The sequence below is a fragment of the Thermobia domestica genome, chromosome 4 (assembly GCF_964235325.1).
Source record: "Thermobia domestica chromosome 4, izTheDome1.hap1.1, whole genome shotgun sequence".
In the NCBI taxonomy this organism is placed as follows: Eukaryota; Metazoa; Arthropoda; class Insecta; order Zygentoma; family Lepismatidae; genus Thermobia; species Thermobia domestica.
In genome coordinates, this window is record NC_137457.1 from 32,699,823 (window position 1) to 32,722,323 (window position 22,501).

Genomic DNA, 22,501 nt, shown 5'->3' on the forward strand with positions numbered 1-22,501 from the left:
TAATGTTGTTCTAGTAATATAATTTGATAACAAATTCGCCCGGTATTTCTTATAATGTTTATATGTGTATAATCGGCAAAGACAAGTATGTGGTAAATTTCATGTCAAAAGAGCAGTAAATAAGAAAATAAAACGAAAATAAAATTTTCTTGCCCATTTAGTTACATTTTATTTTACTCATCATAATTTTCGTATTTATAATTATTTTCCTATGAAATTTATCACAAATATAAATTTCCTGATTATACACATAATATAAATATTAAAAGTACTCTGCAAAATTATCAAATTATATTCTTACGAGAAAACAGATATGCGACAATAATTTTGGACATGAGTGTACTTTCAGTTTTGTCAGGGAGCGGTGCGTACAAAATTGGTACGATTTATGTATTCTCACTTGAACTTCCTATGTCAGCATGAACTGTGTAGAGCTGTGCAAATTGTTTTGAGCAGCTCTTGAAAGTTCCATCAAAAAAGCACTGCTGGCTGTCCCTCACAAGGGAAGTTCAGGAGAAAGCACTCGCCTGCAGAGAAACTAAGCATGCCATTTGAAGTCCCAATTCATGCTGATTATAACAAGCTAATAAAATTCCTGTGCGGTTGAGAACTGTTCGAGATATTCAACTTGGAAGTTTATATGAGAAAATGAGGATATACGTATTTATACGCGTTAAGTACAACATAATTAGTAACGAATATTGACATACGAATTGAAAGCTATCGGAAGTAACAGAAAAAAAGTGTTTCGCAATAACTAACGGGTTTGTTAGATACAATTAGTCATTACATTGTTCACAATAATCATAGGTTAGAGATAAAAATTGATCACTGTTGTTCTTCTGTTTTATGAAGAAATGACGCAGGCAAAATACTCCCTTGCGCCATGAACATTTTATATGTGCAATTGTGTTGCATCCGTCAAGAGAACAGTTCGCAGAACCAAAGCAAAAAGCAAATTCGACAAGTGATTCAAAAGTTATAGGCCTATAATTTGTTCGTAACCTGCCTTGCAGAACGCAAACTGAAACAATCAAATGTATCGCGGTGATCGGAAGTGATTCGTATGGACACGAACTTTATTTGATTGTTTCGTTGGTACATTATAACGTCCAGACGAAGAAGATTCATACTATGTACAAATCTCCTGCCATAACCTTTGATTGATCAGAATCAAAACAACATCAAATGGTTGCACAAATCGTGTGCAATTCTTTGGTATCTTCTCAACCATTACGTCTTTGCCATCCGTCATGCAACTTGTAATGGACAATTTATCTGTGAATGGACCCCAGTGATCAAGCAATAGCAAGTTCAAACCATCAGGCTTCGCCATGGGTGAGAATACTTAACGCATTGAAACGTGAATCCACTCATTTTCTCATAAATTTCCAAGCTGAATATCTCGAACAGTTCTCAACGTACAGTAGTTTTATTGCCTGTTGTAATCAGCATGAATTGGTCCTTCAAATTACATCTTATTTCTCTGCAGGCGAGTGCTTTCTCCCGAACTTCCCTTGTCAGCTGGCTACAGACCATCATATCCATTAAATAATAATAAAACAATAAATATAAAATATAAAATGTGCAAATTGTACATACAACAGAAAAGACAATTCCTTTATAAACATCCAAGTGTATGTTGTTCCACTTAGTGAGCAACTTTGTAACTTATAGAATGCCATATAGATTTGCTGTGATAATTACTAAATTAATCCGTAATTATTCTCTGCTAAATTAATTAATAATCATAAATTTAGTAATCTCTTTCCAAATACAGTTTCTCCCAGACTCGTGGCAGTCAGCACGCCGTCGTGGCAGTCAGCACCTTCATATTTGCAATCAGCGACAGTCGTGGCAGTCAGCACCAATAATTGGCTGTGGCAGTCAGCACCCGTGGCAATCAGCACCTATCCATAAGAAGTGACATTTGTTACAATTTTTTTTTTTTCATATCAGATTAAAATGCCGAGAAAACGATTACGTGAAAAGGAAAAGCTAGAAAGAAAGAGGGAAGCCGAAAAGAAACGTCGGTTGGTAATCAGGAATGATCCTATTAAGTATGAAAAGTTCAAGAGAAGAGAACGAGAAAGGTGGAGAAAAAGCAAGGAAGAAGGAAAAATAAAAGGCATATTGTCATTATCCGAAAGAGAGCAAAGAATAAAGAGAAAAAGGTGGCGACCATCATCAAGAGAGCATTACGAAAGGAAAAAAATCCGCACAAGTTGCTGAAAGATTTGCTACTTACCTGTCAACATCAATTATAAAATGCAAGAATATTACATGGAACTATTCCGAAACTGAACATGGGAAGGTGCTCCCGATGGGGTCGGGGCCACTCTTGAAAGAACCGCAGAATGCCTTATTGCTCAAGGATATGATGTAGACATTAATTGAACAAATGAGAAAACATTGCAGAGATGTCAAGTTATACACTGTTTCAAAGGAAGAAATTTCATCTGTCGAACAGCATCTTCCTCTCACCACGAAGCGTTTTGTGGGAACATCAAAAGTACATTAAGTAACATGTTGTAGCACAACACCACAAGTAATTAATTTCCTCTCTCTTTCGTGTTTTACGTGTCTGGCAGGAGATATCTCCATTCATTTCCATCTCGGGCAACTTAACTACTATTCTCCACCATCAGTGGCACACAATTTCTTCAGATGTAAACATTTCTTCTGAAGTTGGTTTAACAGATGACAATCCACCAAAAACTGAAGACTGAGTTGCAATTATATACTTTGATGAGTGGTACCCCTCGTAAAATTCAAATTATTTTTTAACTTTTAAAAACACTCTAAAAACTCACGCTTCTATTCTTATTTGGCCAAAACTTTTGATTTCAAGGACTTACTAAATCTTATCTTATGATTAGCTAATTGTTTTCTTTTCAGGGATTGTCGTAGAGTCTGAGGGCAATATACGGACAGTCAATTTTATGACGCGGATCGGGAGGAATTTCTCCTGGCCCACTAAACCTGACGTTCAAAAAGCGTTGGCAGTTGACATTCTGTGTAGACTAGAACAGCCCTTCCCTGTTTCCTCAAGACATTTCCTTCATTGGAGTGGAAAATGTGGGCTACTTACTAAAGAACATCGAATTATCCAAAGAAAACTGAGAAATGATGAGTGCCTTACACTGTCATTTAGTGTTCATTATACAGAATGTTTCAAAACAACACCGACAACGTTTAGGAGGTGATTTCTAACACCAAGATAAGACAAAAAGTATAGACCGATCTGGGGGCACAAATGCTTCCTTTCTAAGTTATAGGTCTTATCTTGGTGTCAAGAATCAGCTCCCAAACGATGTCTGTATTGTTTTGAAACACCTTGTATATATACCAAATATACAAATACACTTACCAAATGTTGAAAAAGTATTGCACTTTCGACGTGTTGACTTGATCACACACAGAGAAGGCAGATGGTTTATATAAGCTCAGAAAACAAATGAAGTAGACAATAGACAGGTTTAGTGACTACTTCATTTGTTTCGTAAGCTTATGCGAAACGTCTGTCCTCTCCATATGACACTCAACATATTAAAAGCGCAATAATTTTTCAATATTTGATAACTGTATGTGTATTTCTTTTTTTCTTATTCTACGTCAGATTCTACGGAGAATAATTCTAACTTACAAAAATTATTGAAAAATTATTTCAGTTTTTATTTAAATTATAAGCTTAGTCACTTATAAACCAAAACTTATCACCCAGATGTATCACTTTTTTCAACTCCACAGCAATTTTCAACTCTGTATTAACAAATCTCAACTCCGTGACCTATGGTCTCAACTCCGTGGGTGCTGAAAAGTTTATTATTTTTTATTTACTACACCAATAATGATTCAGCTCTGCTGAACACGTAATTAACATGTACTTAGTGGTAGTAAGTGCATCTAATATTTTTTTCGAAATAGGTGACCATCAACTGAACAAAAATTTTCCAAGTGAAAAAATTTCCCTTTTTCGTGGAATCATCCAGATATGTTTGCAGATTGAAATGTCAAAACATCGATTATTATGTAAAATTTGCACAATCTGGCAGATAGTTGTTACAAGCATGAATGATGTCTATTTCGTTCAGATTGTGTTCCCCATGAGACGAACGAGACGAGACGAGAAGTAAGGTTTTCTCGTCTCGTCTCCTAAATTTTATAGGTCTTGTTTCGTCTTGATTATCGAAGACTTCTTTCGCTCTTGTCTCGAAATTTTATTGTTCCATTTTGCTAATTTATGTTTAAAAAATATATAAAAACCGTAGTTATTATTAGAGTAAACTGTGTAATGACTTGCATATTTTAAACGTAGATAAATGCTTTTCATTGCTTTCGTACTACAGTGAAATCTCCCTTAACGGACACCTCTCAATAACGAAAACCTCTATAATACGGACAGATTTTTTTTGTCCCGGCAAAAATATATGTTCTCTTACGGAACAAAACCCTCCCTTTTACGGACACTCTCAGATACGGACGCGGACAGTCCTTTTTTCACCCAAACGTTTCAATAACCTCTTCATAACGGACAGGAATTATTCTCGGTTCTGCTATAGGCCTATATTACAGTAGACAAAAAAAGAGTCTTTTCCTCACAAGTGTATCTATCATGAGTCTAGACCTGGTAACCGTCAAACAGAACAGCTTCAGACTTTACTTGAAATTATTCTTTTTTTTCTGTCCATAATAAACTGCTTTCTGGTGGAAATCCTAGAAAACCTTCATAAGCAATAACACTCATACAGGGTCGGTCACATGGCCAAGAATTCTTTTCGAAAGATCTCTTCCTTAACAAATGTAGTCCTTTTTCTTCTGGGCCTTTCAACTTTCCCGATAATTTCATAGATAACAAAACAGTGTTTCACAATAACATTTTCAACGAGCAAAGTTTCCTCTTACTTTTTTGGAAAAGCAACATTTTTCTTTTATTTATGATACTGGAACAAGTCTGGGTTGAAGTTTTCCCGGCTTCCTTTTTCACTTTCTCTAAGAGGAAGTTCTTTCTGATTGGGACTGGGTCACTAAACATATGCACTCCCAATAACTTGCAAAAGAGTTTAGCCGATTAGTTGGTTTCTAATGCATCTTTTGAGAAGGTATGAAATTTGAAACTGACACACAATCATAGTCAACGTCTTGCGAATAAAATCAGAAAAAAAAAAAAAACACTGCTGAACAAGACTGCTCTTATTTTATATAAAAACACATTTACACGTGACGTTTCGATCTTCTAGCCAAGATCCTCATCAGACGTACACGTACGAGTGTACGTCTGATGAGGATCTTGGGTAGAAGATCGAAACGTCACGTGTAAATGTGTTTTTATATAAAATAAGTGCAGTGTTGTTCAGCAGTGTGTTTATTTTTATGAAATTTGAAAAAGATGAAAAACGCTTTCCCTCCCGCCTTCCCCTCCCATGTAGAAATATAACCAACCATCTTTGGGATATTATTCTTAATTAGTTGAAGCAGTGCAAAAGAGAGTACCATGCTGTATTGTGCGTATAATTTGTGGGTTCGTTACATTTAGTTAAGTCGATGGCTTTTTAATAATAAGAGAATGAAATTCTTCATCCCTCCAAGTAATTCAATCCTCTCCTAAATAGAGTATTTTCATATTGAATTTTATGTATTTACGCTCATACATAATGTATTTACTATATATTACTGCATACAATTACCGTTGTGAGGAATTGAATTTCTGTAACGGACAAAAAATCATGTCCCATTAGTGTCCGTTATTGAGAGGTTTCACTGTACCATATTTTATCAATTTGTAGTATTTTACATATGAATCGTGTAATATTAAAACAGTGTTTCAGATTCAAGACTTGGGTGAATTAATGTTGATCACGGGACTCGAAAACGAGATGATAATGTTGTGTTTCTTGCCTCGTCTCAAATTTAAAAACGTATTTCTCGTGTCGTTTTACAGATTATAATCAAAATGAGACGAGAAATTTCTGGGTCGTGGAAAACACTACATTAAAAATAGGATGAAGTAATGGACTTGCGCGGGAGTGCGTCTGTAAGGAGCAGGTGCGTTAGTAACGATGGGTATGGGCATAAACTAGAAGTTTATTCAATCATTATGTGAACTAGAAATATATATATATACGTTTTGAATTGTTAAGATTTAAATACATCACAAGTATCGACCAATATCCAGGTTGTGTTTTTCTTACACCACAGTGCATTATTTTCCAATATAAACTGTCAAGGTGCTTGTAGAGATGCCAGTTTCAAATGGAAATACAAACAATTATTACAATGGAAAAACAAACATATATGTTTCGTGGTAATCCGGAAGTTTTAGTGCAGAGAGTTTTGGTGTAGGAATAAACCTCTAACGTATTTAACAGTTTCATGGTACATGGCTACTACCACCATAAACTCTACAAGATTTATGCACGCCCAACGAAAAGAAAGAATTGGATTAAATTTAATTGTATTTAAGACTTTTAGAGAACTTTGCTCTTTTTCGTTCGTTCTGAACTAAAGAGAAAGAAAGTAGAAAACAAATGCACCTTCGAGCACCTACTGACATTAGAAGTTTCATGCATTAATTCCAACTTTTTTATATTTTCCTGGAATGTTCAATTTAGCACATTTGGTTAAGTATAAGAATGAATGAAACGAATATATATTGTAAAACTTTGTGTAATTTCGTCTCATACAAGGAAGAGGTAGAGCAGTTAATAAAAAGAGTGTCCGGAATCGACTCCCACTACCAGTTTTTATTATAAAAATCCACTATAAGAGTATTTGTACAAAAATACTATACAATTTGTTCTCTACTTTAAAAGGGTAAGTGGAAGGTAGTCTTTGACCGTAAGGTCGCAGACAGGATCTCCAACAGAGCCCCGAAGCAGGCAAAGTGGAGTGGAATTAGGTTCCCAAAGCTCCGAAGCAAGCAGTGGGTAGGTTAGATGGCCAACAGAGCCCCGAAGCAGGCAAAGTGGCTGAGGTTTGGATTCCCAGACAGAGCCCCGAAGCAGGCAAAGCCAGGAGAAAGGATAGGCATAGTCCCGTAGCAGACTAGAGGCCCTGGGATAGGTTACTCCTAAAGTCCCGAAGCAGACAGTAGGAGGGTCACCAGAAAACTGGTACTGAGCTGGATTCTTCTGCCCAATTTATAGCGTCCCTTGGGTGGCGGTGGCGCTTCTGCTTCGATTTCGTCTTCTGCTCCGTAGGAGGGGCTAAACGTCGTCTGCAGGTGATAGCAGGTCCCTCTGGTGGAAGATCCTCTTGCCGAACCATGTGGTGTTGTTTGTAAACATTGAAGCGTGGAACTGCTTGTTTACGACATCACATAGAATATTACACCCCCCTGGCTTGTTTAAAAATAAGCCGAAGGGTTATTTTTGTTTATGTGATAGTTGGCAACACTGAGGAATCACACACACAAAAGAAATCACTGAACACTAAACACTTGTGGCACTGAAATAAATGAAAATCACTTTTCGGAGCAGTAATGTGGTAGCGGAATATAGAGGACTAAACAGGTGGTCCCTATATACAGGCAGGATCCGTACATGGTACATGATACTTCATTTCCCTCGAGATAGGGCTGTTTTTGGCTTGGCGTCAATAAATATAAACTAATTCACTTATAGTAAGTGGGGTTGGAGTCTGTGTTAGCTGTTGCTCCTTAGTTGTATTATTGGTATTAAATGTTTCCAATGGAATAGGAAATGAAATTTCTATGCGGTTCGTTCTAGATTTGTTTGGTAACGAGCGAAGACGACGATATAATATGTATAAAATAATAAGTTAGAATTATTAAAAAAGCTGCTATTGACACTGAGATATAAAGATAATTTATATTGGAAAGTTCTGATTCGAACGGCGTGATTTCTTGGTCACCCTGTATAAGGTGTAAAAGTTTCTAAAATATTTGCACTAAATATATGTATTTCAATAAAATAATCCAATTTTAAATGTCAATGACAATAGTAATAATGGTCCTGAATTCCTGATCATCCTGTATAATGTAGAAGTGGTCATAACTTTTGGAACATCCTGCACAATATTTATGTTGCATAATGTCGGTGACAATATGTAGTTCACAGAAGAAAAGAAAAAATATCGATGAAAATGTAGAATTATGTTGGCTGTCCTTGTAAAAGATCAGTTGCCTTTTAAATGTGGAAATGCAGATCTCAGCACTTTTTTTTTTTTTTCATTCAGTTGCAGAATAATGATTCAGCTTTTTATAAAACAAAGAGGAAATGATTGTTTGTGTCGTTATGAAAAGTGTTTTTATCTGTTGAAGTCGTCTTTGTATTTCTTTCTTCCTAGTGTGAGTACTGCACTTTTTTTTTCGTGTAGAGAATAAAAAGAACTTATTTATCCTGTTCTATGTCTTGTAATTCTTGATAAAATGGCTTGATTCGGTCTATTGAGATTTCTTGTATTTTCTTCCGAAAAGAATTTGGAAATTCTATCTTATAAAGGTTAGGATTCAGTCTATCCAGGATTTGAACGGGTCCAACATAGGAAGCTGAAAAACTTTCCGGCACTCCTATTTGCCGATTAGGAAAGTAGACTAGTACTTTTTGTCCCTTTTCAAATTGAGTTTGTCGGTGTCTGCTATCGAAATACTTTTTCTGCTTATTATAGCTAGCGATCAAGTTATTCTGTACACTCTCACGTATTTTATTCAAATGTTCTTTGTTGACACATAATGTTGGAGTTGACGCTAACGCAATATCAGAGATGGTCTTAGGTTCATATCCATACATGAGGAAAAAAGCAGAATATTTAGTTCCAGCTTGCACAAATGTATTAATTGCGAATGTAATATATGGTATCAGCTTCGGCCAAAGATTTTGGTTTTCTTGCACGAAAAATTTAAGTGCATTCTGTATTGTCTTGTGGAATGTTTCCACTATGCCTAGGTTTTTATGGTCGTATGCGGGGCAAAATTTAAATTCAAAGTTATAGCATTTTGCCAAATTTTGTAGCCTCTTAGCGCTATGTACTGGATGTCTATCCAGATATAAATATGAAAAAGATCCAAATTTGAGTATGATGTCATATATGAGAAATTGTTCAATTTCTTCCGCTGTTATGTTGTCCACAACCTTGGTCACACAATATCTTGTGGACATTTCTATGGCCACTAATATGTGTTTAAATTGTCCATTTCCCACTGTTATTTTTCCAATAGAATCATATTGCCAAACTGTTGCAATCGGCTTAGGTGGGTGATGGAGTAATTGACCCGCTGGTTTAACTGGTAATTTCTTGAGTTTCTGACATGAAATACATGTTTTAATTCTGTTGGCAATGTACGCTTTCATATTAGGAAAGTAGTATTTCCTAAGCGCCGATTGATATGTTTTGGTATATCCAAAGTGTGGTGCCATGGGGTTATTGTGTAAGGCATCAAACCACTTACTTAATAAAGATTTCGGCACACAAAGTAGATATAACAATCCTAATTGGGGATGCTTCTGTGTTCTGTATAATATCCCGTCCTTTAGAGAAAAATATTTTGCGGCTCGAAAAGTAGACAACTTATTAGGTTCCTTATTTTCCAAAACAGTAATAATGTCAGAGAATGAAGGATCTTTCCTTTGTTCTTCTGCTAAATTTGGTAGGATTATAGGTTGTTCAATTTGGAGAATAGTGTCTAAAGAATGGGATGCAAATACTTTAGCACCTTCCGTGTCCGAGAAATTGTCAATTTCTTGTTTTTCTCCCTGTTTATCTTCTAAACGACTAAAGATGTCCGCTGGGTGTAATTGACTTTTAATGTGTTGTATTTCGAAATTGTAGTCTGCTAAGAATATTCGGTAGCGACTAAATTTTCCAACTTTGTCCGCTTGTGTTGTAAGAGATGTCAAGCATTTGGCGTCTATAAATAATTTAAATCTTCTATCTAGTAGGAAGTATCTAAATTTTCTCAAAACATAAATTAAGGCGTACAGCTCTTTTTGCCAAGTGGATGCTTTCCTTTCACTTGGTGTAAAACGTCTACTAGCATAGGCAACAACACGTTCTTGTTTCGTTTTTTGGTTATAGCATGCTAATAAGCCTCCTGCGGAGATAGAGGAAGCGTCGGTATACACGCGTATTTCCAGTGAGGGATCGAAGTGAAACAAAGATGGCGCGTGTATGATGTCCGTCTTAAGGTTCTCAAATAATTCGTCATGCTAAGAGGTCCATTTAAAATTTTGAATTCTTGTCTAAAAGGCACTGAAATGGTTCTATTTTTTCCGAGAAATTTTTGATATGTGCTCTTAAATAGGAACATAATCCTTAAAAAGCTTTTCAGAGTTCTTTTAGTAGTTGGTTTCTTAAAATTTCGAATCTTGTTAGCGATTTTGGGTGAAATCTTGATTTCTTTCCCACTAACTGTGAAGCCTAAAACGTCCAATTCTGTGTATAATAAGTGGGTCTTCTTTGGACTGGCACGAAAATCATGCTTTCTTAATCTTTTAAAAAGTAATTCTAAATCCGATAACTGTTGTTTCCAATTTTTACTTCCTATGACCAAATCATCAGCAAAGGCAGTTATACGGGGTGGTAGGCCCTCTAAAAGCATGCGTACAGCTATACTGAGTCCGGCGGCGGAACTGGAGTGACCCATGGTACACCTCTGGAATTTATATGCCTTTCTAGTATGGTTGACCTCAAAAGTCATGTATTTTTGGCTTTTGGGATGCAAGAATAGCTGGAAATAGGAGGATTTTATGTCAATTGTGCATATAGAGTTTTTTCCTCTTAAAACGTGTAGAATATCCTCCGTATTTTGAAATGGTATACTTAGGTAATGTGAGAACCTATTACAAGCCTGGAGGTTCAAGACTAACCTGAATTCCGAAGTCCCTGGCTTCTTCACAATGAGCAATGGCGATGAAAACGAACTATCGCTAGTTTCCTTGATAATATTAGCGTCTAAGAGTTGCTTAATTTGTAAGTCAATTTGAGGTCTGACTGCTAATGGAACCGGAGGAGATCTTTGATGGAAGGATGCTCCTTTGTCTATCCGTATTTTATGTATATAACCTCGGAAATATCCAATATCTGTTGGTGAGTAGGAAAAAACATCTCTATATTTAAAGAGTAAATCTTGTACGGCTTTCTTTTTTTCTTCTGATAAATCCGGGTTTATGTCAAATAAATTAATGTTAAAAAATGATTTTGTTTCTTCTAATCGATCCTGAATTTCTTTTTCTGATCTATAAAAAGTTTCGTCATCATGGCCATTATCTTGACAATTACCCTGTAAATCTACTTCTTGAAGATTCTCTTCTACGTAAGCAATTGGGGTGCTCTTTACTAACGTTACCGGTCTACTAGTAGGATTTGATATTAATAAAGTCAAATTATTCTTAGGTACCTTAGTAGGCAACGTTTGTAGTCCGTATTTGTCCAGCAAATTTTCTAATGGAGAGATGAAATAATATTTATTATTCTTTTGCCGATTCTTGACACTAATTGGTAAAAAGAAATGTGACCTGGCTGGTATGGTAACCTTCCGAGTTGTAAAAACATCAGCCGACTTGTGCTGTTTTATTGTATGCATAGCGTTAGCAGATAATTTTTCCTGGGTATCAATTTCAATTGGATACTGCGGAGGCCGTGGTTTCTTGTATACTGACAACATGTTATTCTTTAAGTCAATTTTGGTCTGTAATCGATTTAGAATGTCTTCACCGAATAAAGGCAAAAAATCTCCATGCTCTAAAATTCTGAAATAATGAGAAAATGTTGTTGAGCCAATTCTAAATGTAATCAAAGCTATATAGCGTAAATTTACGACAGAATTCTCAATTCCTCGTAGATTATTGCTAAAAGGAATCAATTTTGTGTTTGGTGGAAGCCAATTTTTAGGCCAAAGACTCAATGAACTGCCAGTGTCTATGATTACAGGATACTTTTCTTTATTAATTGTTACATTAATTAATAATTTATGTTCCTGATTTAACATTTTAATGTTCTCCCTTCTATCTGATAACGGAGCCACTGCATAAAGTGATGTATTTGCCAACTTTTGTTGTTCACTTATTTCCTGTTTCTCGGCCCTCAGAACATGTTCTTGAGAGGGTTTGTTCTGGGGCCCTCCTAGGCGTTTCCCTGCTGATTCTTATAACATGTGCTGGAAGAATGACCTTTCTTATAGCACGTACCGCATACTGTAACTGTTTCCGGCCTAGGATTACTATTATTATGTTTATTATTATTTTTAGAATTGTTCTTATTTCCATTTCTCTGCCGATTTTGATTTCCATTATTTGTATTTTTCGACCTATAATTGTTACGTCCACCTCTCCTAAATTGTGAGTTCTTAATGGCATTTTGAGCTACAAGAAGAGATAGTTCAGCCATTTGATTTGCTAATTTAGTGAAATATAATGAATTACTTGCACTGGAATTACTAGATGTACTAGGCGCGGGGGGTTCGGGAGGGGGATTCGGATTAGCAACTTGGGGGGAAGGATTTGGAATTATCTGATTTTGTGATGCACCCTGTAGTTGTGGTGCTGAAGGTGTAGGAAAAACTGAAGCTGGTTGCTGGTATTGATTCCAACTAGGTGTTGGGTTACATATTGGATAGGTCAGTTGTTGATGCACAGGGAAGGAAGCGCCAGCGACTGCTGATGAATGTAAACTGCTGACTGGTGAACTCTGATCGCAGAGTGAATAGAATGCCTGTTGTAATTCCACATAGTCACGTTTCTTCATTAGGTCATTTGCCTCCTCGAGGTTGTGTAAATGCGTTTGTAAGGCGTGAACAGTTGTAAATGTTTCTAACGCTATCTTTTGCAAAAAAGTTTTCTTTAAACCTAAGGATAAATAATTTATTTTCTGCTCCTCGGTGGCCTGAGGCAGAACTTGTCTAATGACCCTTAATTTTCTGAGAAAATAAGCATCTACTGGCTCGTTTTCACCTTGTTGGACTTGAAAAATTTCAAATTCCGCCCGGTATGCCGGTAATCTTGGTCTACTCAGTGCAACTAATTTGTCTTTTAATTGTTCATAATTAAGAGCGTCTAACTGATTCTGGGCCTTTAACTGTAAAACTAAATCAAGTGCTACGTCTTGTAAGTACATGGGTAATAGTTCTTTCTTCTTCTGTTCATTCCATGAATGTAATAGTGCCAGATGGTCAAAGAGCATAAAAAATCTATCGGGGTCTTCCGTAACGTGTCCCGAATACTTAGTGAGGTGTGGTATATTAAAAGAAGGGCGCGAATTCTGCTCCATGTTAAAATTGTTTTCTGGAAAAGTGTTTTTACCAGTTCTAGTTTGAGGCATAAACAAAATTCAGTTCACTAAAAGCACTAACACTTAAAAATTCACATACCTTCCAAAGAAAAAAAGTCCACTTCCGATTAATAGAAATACTGTCCGGTAGGGGAGTATTCAGAGCTTATTCTGAGTCGGTCAAGCCTCTACCATGTAAAACTTTGTGTAATTTCGTCTCATACAAGGAAGAGGTAGAGCAGTTAATAAAAAGAGTGTCCGGAATCGACTCCCACTACCAGTTTTTATTATAAAAATCCACTATAAGAGTATTTGTACAAAAATACTATACAATTTGTTCTCTACTTTAAAAGGGTAAGTGAAAGGTAGTCTTTGACCGTAAGGTCGCAGACAGGATCTCCAACAGAGCCCCGAAGCAGGCAAAGTGGAGTGGAATTAGGTTCCCAAAGCTCCGAAGCAAGCAGTGGGTAGGTTAGATGGCCAACAGAGCCCCGAAGCAGGCAAAGTGGCTGAGGTTTGGATTCCCAGACAGAGCCCCGAAGCAGGCAAAGCCAGGAGAAAGGATAGGCATAGTCCCGTAGCAGACTAGAGGCCCTGGGATAGGTTACTCCTAAAGTCCCGAAGCAGACAGTAGGAGGGTCACCAGAAAACTGGTACTGAGCTGGATTCTTCTGCCCAATTTATAGCGTCCCTTGGGTGGCGGTGGCGCTTCTGCTTCGATTTCGTCTTCTGCTCCGTAGGAGGGGCTAAACGTCGTCTGCAGGTGATAGCAGGTCCCTCTGGTGGAAGATCCTCTTGCCGAACCATGTGGTGGTGTTTGTAAACATTGAAGCGTGGAACTGCTTGTTTACGACATCACATAGGATATTACAATATATATATTACAATAGTGATGCTCGCTAGTATTATTTGTCGCGTTTCTTTGGAATCATTTTGTCTTGAAATTTTTGATCTGAAGGACAAACCGCTTCAGTCATAAAACATTTCCCTCCCACTATTCAGCCACTGAAGAGTGGAAAACTTTATTGCCAAACTTTAAATGACAGGAATGGACTTTTCCCTCCCTCCTCTTTTCAGATCTTTCTTTATGAATCATTGTTAAGAAAGAAGAAATACTGTCCATATAATCATCTTTAACCCGTAACAACACACGCCCGTCTCTGAGACTTCTCAAGGTACCTAGCTTTGTTATTTTTTCCTGTTGTAAAATTAGGTTTCGCTACCACCTAATCGTTCCTTGTGCTTCTGCCGTTGCAACGTCAAAATTGTTTGTAGCTTTTATAGGGGTCACATGATTAATTGTTCATTCTGGCTTGCCGTCTGAGAGACGGGTGTGTGTTGTAACGTAATGCATGTTGTCTCTGGTCCTTCGCTTGCTGTGAGCTTAAACGGTGCATCTTTTCGGAATGTTGTTACCCAGTGATTAGAGGAAGAAGAAGGAATTGATGAAAATTTGACAGTTGATGAAAACTTTAACTTAGAATCGGACCATAATGCAAATACTATGATCGGACCATAAGTGTTCTGTTAAGATTTGCCGCCATTGTACAAAGTAAAAAGTAAAAACAAGCAAAAGGACGTGGTGTTTTTGTTTTAAGAACATTGATTAACCTTGATCACAATGGAAATGTAAAAGATAGTGGTCTGTGGTACAATTTATAACAACTCGAATATTGAAATTCATAGCAGAGTTTAATTTTCAATGTAAAAGTATGACTTTATAGACACCCTGTATTTTTTCTTAAAATGTTTGCCTTTTTATAAGTTAGTGTATTTTTCATAAAAAGGATCCTTTAAATTTTTCAGGTGGATCATGTTGTTTCTGTAGACTATAGTAAAAGTATTTTTTTTCAATATTAATATAGTACTATCAAAATAGGAAAAAGTTTTCGTCAATATATTTTGTATTTGTAATATTTATCATGTAACGAACTTTCTAACGACTATTTGCATTTATTTTGTTAAGTAAACACTGACAGAGAATAAAAATGCACAATTTTTATTGTTCAGAACAAACATCGGTTAATAAGGACTGTAAATTCCAGAGGGAGTCTCACAGACGGGCCTGTGTTGTTATGTCAAAAATTCAGGCGTGTGTTGTTACGTGTTAAAAGAAAAAACGTTCGTACTATGTACTTCCACTACAAAGAATCATAATGAGAATTTATAATTTGAGTTTCACCAACCAAAGTAATCCTGCCTAGTATATACAAGTGATATTATTCTATTCGTCTTCCTTGTGAATTGCAGTTTCAGGATATGCTGTAATTTGTTTACTGCAGGTTTCACATTTTACATGATCAAACAGATACGGTACATATTTGAAAAAACGAAAGCAAAGTCTTAGGGGTCTCATAAGTCTCGATGGGTCCTGGTGATTGGTCTGAGCCTAGGTCCGTACAAAGATAATTAAAACATAACTTTTTATACGTGTGTGCGTAAAAATAATTAAAAGACATTTGCCGTCTTACCAGGGTTGGCAAAAACCATGGTTTTTATTGAAAAAACAAAAACAGTTTTTTTTTTTGTTTAAACCAGGTGTTTTTTGGTTTAAACCCTTTTTTTTTTTTTTAAATAATTTACTCTATGTATTTATATTAGATATGAACAGAAATTACTTTGTTTTGCCTTGGTGTTATTATGCAACAACAAGGTTATGCTGGAAGGGGTCACATAAGCTTAAAGCGGAATCCAATCCTCTTCTCGACTTACATCCAAGAGAAATTGTCCATTTGGACACGAAACCTGGACTAACTGGTCACAAATGCGATTGCCTATTCACTCACGAAGGATTCCTGATAAAAAAATACGTTGTACTGATCTTTACATAGGCCTCTTGTTAATATAATTGTCAAGAGTCATTTCAAAAGGACAAAAAGGTAAACAGTTACACAAGTAAAAACATTATACCAGAATTATATATAAATCGGGAAAATCCTTAGCCCTTGGGAAAATCCTGTTATTACTTGAAATGTATTTGTATGTAAAATTTTAAGGTCAACGTATCATAATCACTACTCTAAAACTGAAGTATTAAATTACAAATTTGGTATGTAGATATCATTCAATAAAATTAAAGTCAACTCCAAGTTGATGTTGGAAGCTACGTAGGCAATTGATAAATTTTGCCAATTTCTATCAATGTATTTAAGCAACCTTGGCTTCTTTATAGAACAACAGGCATTCATTCAAGTAGAAATATATATAATTTGGTTTCGTTTCGTATGTTTAGGCTTAACATCCTTATGAAATACGAAGGTTAGCACGGAGAAGACTTTCGCTTAAAGGGACACCTCGAATCGCTAATGGGTTTACACTTGAAAGATGGGTTATGGTTCGATCGAGAATTGAACACGGGACCCCTTGATTAAAAGGTGAAAAGTAGATAAACGTAATGCGGATGGTTTGATATGTGGAAACGTCACCACGAAGTTCACACACTTTAAAGCATTTTTCGTTCTTTTTTTCTTTTCCTTTTCTTTCTTTTTTTTGGGGGGGGGTTAAACCATTTTTTTAACAACTGGTTTAAATCACCTTGGTTGAAACCAGCCAACCCTGCGTCTTACTATAACATTCTTGTGGGTGTTTTATTTTCTTCCAGTATTTTAAAAATAAGAAATTGAAAATGTTATTTTAACAAAATGAAGAATTGCAGATAACATTTTAGAAGGCATGGCATTTGAAAAATAATAAAAGAAAGTAATCGTACAATTTTATTAGGGTGTGCACCAAAGCGTCCCTTAGCTATGCCTATGATTCTGAGCCTTGGAGTTTGTACTGCACTCGCGTATGTGAAGCTATCCCTCAAGTATCTAGGCTAGCCGACATAATGGATGGGCAAAGAAATACAGTTCATGGCGGGCCCGTAGCCAGCCCGATTTCTTAGAGGGGGCAAAAATGAATACTGAAGAGGCAATGACCAATCCCTTAGGAAGCGCTCTTTGATCAAAGTGACATGATAGAAGTTTACTTTGAGTACCATAGGTACTTAAACTGTTCTAAAATAAATTTCAAACTTTTCAGCCGTTTTTCCATGATTCCCGTAATAAATATCATATGACATCGATTTCAATGTGGAAAAGGAAAAAAAAAAAATGTCTCTAATCCCATTAAATGTGGAATTTTGGAAAACACTTGGATCTTTTTTCTCACTTTAATGGAGAGTTGATATACTGAGCTTCATCTTAACTTGAGAAACTTACAAAGATAGTGTACATCTCACGTACATATTGCTCGTTTAATCAGGATGGCATCCTGGCTCGGGGTAGATGCTAATCATGTCCCAAAATTCATTAAAAACTACTCAGCCGTTCTCCTGTGATGTGGTCATAACAAACAGACAACGTCGCTTTTAATGTTACAAAAAATATAGAAAATACTCCCTTCCCAGAAACCGAAGATTTTGCGGAGGTAGGGAACATTGGACACGTGATGAATTTACGTGTATACCAAGTTTAATCTTAATTACTTGAGAGGTTCGTGAGGCAGCCTACACTAATTTTAACAAATTTTGAACTCCTTATACACCCTTTATTCAAAGTGAAATGATCGAAACCTAGCTCGAGGTAATTAATTGTTATGTTCTAAAATTCATTTCGAACTATTTAGCCTTTTTCCCGTGATGTGTTCACAAACAAGAGACAGCATTGCTTTCAATATGTTGTTAAAAAAAAAGTATAGAAAATGTCATTTTAGAAAGAGAATTTTCAAAAACGCTGAGACACTTTCCGCTTATTTTAATTAGAAAATTATATACCGAATTATATCTTACTATTATTACGGGTTCGTGATATACTAATTTTTTCTAATAAATGTTAATCCCCTTAGGCTAATAATATTAATCAAAGTGACACAAAAAACATTTACATACGTGATAACTATAGGAAATCTTTGATTTATTTGCGATCACAGCCAAAATTACTTCCCTGTTTGTATAATAACATACAGTGGCTCAATAAAGAAGTCGTATATACTTGCACGCTCCAAGAGAGAACATTTCAAGAGTACGCTTCAGAGAAAACAAAATATATTTTAATTACTCTATATTATCCCCTTTAGTGCGTAGAGTTAGCGTAAAAATATTTCACTTCCCGCTACCAGTCTGCAATTTTACAGTTCTTATATGTATACCAAAGAACAGAAAGCCGCCGGGAGACTCTCGATCCAATGTTCAGAACTCGTGTGATGACGTCATCAAAATGGCGGACAGCTCGATTCAAGAAATAAGCCATATCTCCGTTATTTGTGGACCGATTTTCTTCAAACTTGGCTCATTTTAAAGGAAATTAAAATTGCAATAAAACATGATACTAAAATATTTCCTATAAAATTAACCGTTTCGGAGTTATTTAAGAATTTAATAAATTAATGAGAATTTATTGAAGAAAAATACAAAATAACTCCAAAACCCTTAGTTTTAGACGAAACACTTAGGTAACGTGTTATATTGTTAATTTCATTACCTTTAAAATGAGCTATTAACGAAGAACTCCATAAATAACTGAGATATCACATATAACGTGTTAATTACATTATTAAAATGGCGGTCACGACTTCTAACAGATAGCGACAAATTCAGCCAAAATACTTCACTTCCATATACCAGTCCCAAATATTACACAGTATTTATATATATAATAAATAATTTTAAAATACCTGAGAGACACATGATTTAACACGCTGAACTGGTATGTTGACGTCATCAAAATGGCCGCCGGGATTAAAAACATAGGTTTGCTTAAATTCAACTATCTCCGTTACCGATCATTTTATTGAGTCTTCCAGTTGTTCCATTTGAAAGAGCATGAAATAAGTTACAAAAATGTTATTCGATTTAGTTTATAGGTAAATGGTTTATGAACTATGCTACATGAACTATGTCATGTCGGCAAATGCTACAGGGAAAAGCCAATTTGATACGTTTGTCGAAGATCGGTTGATCCTTAGAAATGTTTCCACCCATGAAGTCATCAAAAGAAACAACCTTCCTTGATGAGTGCTAAGAAAGTTACAGTTAAGTCCAAAGACAAGCAGAAAATAGTAGACCTGAGAAAAGACAGTACTCTTTTTGCCAAGTTGTACGTTGCTAGTCAATCAAGGGGAATTGACGTCAGAAAGTTCTTTGCCCATGAAAATAGCTCATGTTCACCTTCCATATCCGACCACGGTAAGCTCAGAAAACCAATAAAAAAAATCCGACGTGGTGTCCTGTATCGTCAAGTCAAGTGGAGTTCGGGTGATCACTGCTCATTAGCCCGAAGTTTCTTCGCTCATAATCGATGCAGCAGCTTTGATCCATATGCTTGTCCCTAAATCCAGCCGGATATTTCAAGAGTACTACAACCAAATTGTTAAACCATACATTTTAATCAAAATAAGATCTGTGGAAAGAGTTGACCTAGTTTTTGACCGCTACCTACAAGGAAGCCTAAAAAATGACGTAAGACAGTCGAGGGGTCTGGGCTCAGAATAAATGTAAAATCTAATGTTGTCATCCCCAAGTTTTTCAGTAAGTTCCTTGCTCACAGTAAAAACAAAGAAGAACTCTTTGAATTTTTAGCTGAAAACCTGGTCAAAAAAAAAAAAAAAAAAAAATGGATCTCCCCACCGGGAAAAACGTCATTTGCACCTACAGAGACACGGTAATTGGATCGCAAATGGAGGCGACATTTGAAGCTATATCTTCCGAATTCCATGTAGAAGCCGATGCCCGTCTACTTCATGTATGGCATGCCATGGAATACTCGAGTTGTTCTAAGGTCATGGTGAAAACTGTTGATAGTGATGTGGTAGTAATTGTTATGTAAGACTTTTCTAGACTCAATACACTGAAAGAATTCTGGATGGAATATGGTAGTGGAAAGCACCTACAATACCTTCCGATCCACGAGTTGCACAACAAAGTTCCACGAGGAGTTCCAGATCTTTTGCCATTCTTCCATGCATTTACGGGGGCTGACACTGTGTCAAGTTTTGCAAGTGTTGGTAAAACCACTGCATGGAAAACGTGGATGACTTTCCGAGACGTAGACAAAGCTTTTCCGGCATATTCTCAAGTTCTGGACAACATCTCTGAAGATGACGACACGTTTTTACTCATTCAATGCTTTGTAGTTCTTATGTACCATTCATCAAGTTCTGCAGAGACCGACAATGAGACCAGGCGGATTCTCTTTACCCAGCAAAATAGACCGATTGAAAATATTCCACCAACCAGCAACGCTCTGTTGCAACACTTGAAGAGGGCCATCCTACAATGTTCTTTGTGGACAAACTGTCTTCAACGGAACAGTCAACGCTTGGATCCTTGTGAGTGGGGATGGAAGAAGGCCGCAGATGACTACGAGCCCCTCTGGTCGACAAGACAAACTTCACCATAGAAAAGCTAAAAGAGTTGATAGCATGCAAGTGGAAAGAGATTTGCACGCGCTGTCGATGTGTAAAAGTACACGAACTTTGCACTTTACTTTGTGGTTGTGAGGGTCAATGCAGAAATAATCTTACAAACTTGTCACTTTGTTTAAAGTTTACATTGTTTTCAATAGTTGTGTCTTCCGCGTTTATAATTCATATGGACTGTACATGTTTTCATTGTGAGAAACTGTTGTAAATATCTGTTACCCTTCCTAAAAAAGAAAATATATATATATACAGGGTGGGCCATTTTAATTAATCCACGGAAATATCTGAAAAATGATAAAACATAGAAGAAATGTTTCAAGTACACGTTATATATTGCTAAGGGGGAAAACCAATTCCGCCAAAAGTACCCCTCCCCGCCCCCCCTAAATGGGGGTAACGGGGGGTAACTTTGAAATGTCAAATGGGAACATGGGTCGAGTAATACCTCGTTCGAAAGGTCTTGGAAAACTAAGTAACGCTGTACCAAAAGATGTTTCATATTGTGCACCGGTTTCAAAATGGCCGCCAGAATATGGTTCGGAAACTCCAGTACCCGTAGTGTGAAAACCATGGAAGGTAAATGAATGGAACAAAATTGAAATACGTAAATATCATAGGGCATATCGAACGGTGTGGTCCCTGTGATCCCAGTGGCCTCCCTAAAGGGGTCTTGGGGGCTAACTTCAAAATTTCAAATAGTAACATGAGTCGAGTGGTATCTCGTTCGATGAATCTTGCAAAATCTAACATATTGCAGGAGAAAACGATTGATGTGAAATGGCAGTGTTCTTAAAAGGACGCCGAAACATAGTATCCGTGTCAGAGAAAAGGTTTAGTACTCGTAGTATGAAAGCGATTGGAGATAAATCAACAAAAGAAAACTGGAGTAGCTAACTGACGTAAGGCACATCGAGAGGTGTTGTCGGGGTGACTCCAAGGGCCAACTGAAAGGTATCCGGGGCCAACTTCAAAATTTCAAATAGCAGCTTGAAGCGAGTAACATCACGTTACATAGACAAATTAATATCAAACAGCTTCTGTAAGAAAATTTTCGACATGAGACACCGTTTTCAAAATGATCGCAAAGACATGGTGACTGTGTCTAAGAAAACGTCTACTGCCCATAGTATGAATACGGTTAGACATAAATGAAAATAACGAAAATTAAATAGGAAAACCACGGAGGCGTTCCAAGGCTCGAGAATAATACAACAGAGATAAAAATATTAGTGTAAAATTGCCATACATTATAGAGAGCAATCCAAGTCCTGCAAAACAATCTCTCCCTGCGCTCTGTATGTGAGTGGGGTGGAAAGTAAAGTGAAAGTTTCAACGAGAACTCTACTTTAATTCCTAAATTAAGGCTAACCTTACAAATAGGTATGGTGTGGTTGAAACATTTGTTTGTAAGGATGACGCTGTAGTGACTAAAAAAAAAGAAACTTTTATGCAATGCCTGCTGGTTATTCAGAAAGCATTTCGGGGATATACGTACACACCGTTTCGTCCCTCAAGCTCACAATATGACATGAATGCTAATAGTTAATCAAAATGTAACTGTGGCCATCCGCGTTAACTTAGTGCACCAATTCTCTATGCATGAACTCTGCCTTCCAAACAGCATTGGGTAGGTCAAGCGTACGCCCGAACCGTTGTCCGGTCGGACATTGAAATTTTGAAGTTAGCCCACAAGACCCCTACAGGGAGGCCACTGGGGTCACAGGGATTACATCATTCGATATGCCCTATGATATTTACGTATTTCAATTTTGTTCCATTCATTTACCTTCCATGGTTTTCATACTACGGGTACTGGAGTTTCCGAACCATATCATGGCGGCCATTTTGAAACTGGTGCACAATATGAAACATCTTT

At 36.6% G+C, this 22,501-nt stretch overlaps 1 protein-coding gene across 6 annotated transcripts in view; it reads left to right on the plus strand.

Annotated features, from left to right (window-relative positions):
• LOC145683819 (uncharacterized) overlaps positions 1-22,501 on the plus strand; it is a 119,805-nt gene that overhangs the window by 48,420 nt on the left and 48,884 nt on the right. For 2 of the 6 annotated variants that reach the window (XR_014131185.1, XR_014131187.1), the window contains one exon: positions 5,942-6,045. The exons of the other annotated variants lie outside the window; for them this stretch is intronic. The gene's annotated coding sequence lies outside the window, so the exon portion shown is untranslated. The remainder of the gene's footprint in view (positions 1-5,941; positions 6,046-22,501) is intronic. 6 annotated transcript variants of the gene reach the window in all.